The following is a 2627-nucleotide window of genomic DNA, read 5'->3' as shown; positions in this document are numbered from 1 at the left end:
AGTGTTGCTTCATTCCTTGAGTGCATCTTTTTTAAGCCATGCAATTTTTTGAAAGTGCACTGAGATTTATTTTGAAGCACATCTTGACTTTTAATAAATTTATTAAAGTGCTTTAAACCATATCATAGCTAATTTTGCTCTCCCACAAATCCACCACTTTGTGTTAAAGGTTTGTAACTAACCTTTTTCCATATGAGAGATGAAATAGCTCAAATCTCTCAATGGTATGTTTTCCTTTTAATTTTCCAGGTAGTCCATGTTTAAGGAAAAAAAACAACAAAACTCAGAAGCATCTCTTAGTATGTCAGCCCTAGGGGTGGAGTGCACAGAAATGTGTTCCTTCGTGACAGCCTGAGTAAATGGGGTTGGATTTGGGGATCTTAGAGGTCTTATCCAACCTTAACAATTCTATGAAGTGGAGGTGTAACAAGTACAAGGTGAAACAGCTTGCTGTGCACAATGTCAATATATACAACCTATTTCATGTGGCTGGCAGATGTCTGTGATGAAGAGCTTCAGGACTGAAACATCATCTCTGAGATCAAATATGGGCATTACCAGCCTCTTGTATTACTCCTGTTGCCTGGGGCTTCCCCAGTGCTGTTTTTGTAGCAAGAGAAATACCTGTAGTTCCAGCTGAAATTCTTAGGCCTTCAATGGCACTCAGTTAATGCTTGGCAGGTCTGGTACGATTACAACCATCATCTTGTTGTAATCATACCTAATGCCAAGGGTTGTTAGGCAAGGACTGCAAACATGATGAAAAAATGGAATGCTTGTATGTTATGGACTGAAGAACAGAAAGTCCAATTGCCTTAATTTTTAAGATTTTTTTTTTTTTCCCTTTATAGTAAATACTAGTTTATCACAGAATCACAGAATGGCCAGGGTTGGAAAGAACCTCAAGGATCATGAATCTCCAACCCCCCTGCCACAGGCAGGGCCACCAACCTCTACACTTAATACCAGACCAGGCTGCCCAGGGCCCCATCCAATCTGGCCTTTGAACACCTCTACGAACTGGGCATCCAGAGCCTCTCTGGGCAGCCTGTTCCAGCATTCCAGCACCTCACCACTCTCTCTGTAAAGAATTTCTCCCTGACATCCAATTTATCAATACAATTTATCAATATTATGCAATTTATCCAATTTAAATTAAATTAATTATCCTATTCATCAATACAAGTATTATTAAAAAAAACAACAACAACAAACCAACAAAAAAGCCCCCCTCTAATTAAGTAATTAATTTTTTCACTTAAACCTTGAGAAAATTCACTGGAAAATGACTGTTTGTTGCCTGTTGCTACAGTACTGAGCTGGACTTGCAGAATTGTGTAGATGTTTCAGAAATAATCTCAGACAGTTTATCTCCCCCTATGTATACCTTGCATCTCCAAGGCACCAGTGTGCATTGTTGCATAGTTCAAAAAAAGGGGAGAAAAGCTTTACTTCATGGGAAGGAGTGAGGAGGTGATTGGGAGCTGTCATTTGGGGGCTGCCACCTTTCCCAGTCCAGGCCAAACAGCCACAGAGCTGCAGCTGCTGGAGGCAGTGTTTGCAGCTGTCTCTGCACTATGATAGGCAGATGATGGGGATTTCAGGAATGAGCTGCTTCTGCATAATGCTTTTCCTGATGGAAAGCCTCTGGAAGCTCGGTTCAAATGGGCAGGAGCATGTGTGTGAGAAGGGAGGTTAAAATGGCAGAGAGGTTGCCTCCAGGAGGCTGGTGCCCAGGTGCTGGGGGCACTCTGGGAGGAGCTCTCCTATAGCAGTGGGTTGTGACCCACAGCAAAGAAGCTGCTGCAGCAGGCACTGATCCTCTGGCAGCATTTCAGTGTCATCTCATCGATAAGATGTGTGGTTTGCACACGTCAGGCAGACAGCAGCTTAATGGGAGATATCTTATGACAGGAAGCTTTAAAAGTTTTTCTGTTATCCTGTAGTTATACAATTAGGATGTTCTGTGGCATGCTGGCTACAGTTGTGATGGCTGTCATGCATTCTTTCTTCAACTTACCAAATAAAATGTGGCAGAAACTGATATTTCTGGGCCTCTGGGCACATCAGGGATCTACAAGTGCTTTCTGTCCTAAATGGGAAGGCAAAAAAATGTCTTTTGTGAACTATAATACCATTTTTCACTGTTAATTTCTAAATCTAATAACTGCAACTTAGGCTTGCTGGTAGCAAAAAAAAAAAAGAAAAAAAAAGGCCGTGCTTTGTGCAACATGATTACTAATTTATTTAAAAACTAAAATCAAGGCTGTCTGTGGTTTGGGTCTGATTTCACATTTATTTTTCATACTTTGTTTGCTTAGTAGCTCTGCAGTGAAACAGTGATTAGTTAAATCAGTTATACATAAATTCAAAGACTTGTTCTTCATTTTAGATGTTCAGACTTAATTGGATTTAAATCAGATCGAGAAGTGACTTCTGAGTGAAAAATACCCCCAAGCATGAAAAGATGGCTTTTTTTTTTTTAACTTACCGCTTAAATGGCAGTAGAGATTTCTATCTTTATAACATTTATTCCCTCTCACAGCTTACAATTTTATTCAACATTCTGAGAAAATACTTTATATATTAAAATGTTAGCAGTGCTGATTAGCAGGAAGCCACCAACT

This window comes from Meleagris gallopavo, chromosome 5 (genome assembly GCF_000146605.3).
Source record: "Meleagris gallopavo isolate NT-WF06-2002-E0010 breed Aviagen turkey brand Nicholas breeding stock chromosome 5, Turkey_5.1, whole genome shotgun sequence".
NCBI classification, from domain to species: domain Eukaryota; kingdom Metazoa; phylum Chordata; class Aves; order Galliformes; family Phasianidae; genus Meleagris; species Meleagris gallopavo.
The sequence above is the reverse complement of the archived record's forward strand: the minus strand, read 5'-3'. Positions refer to the sequence as shown.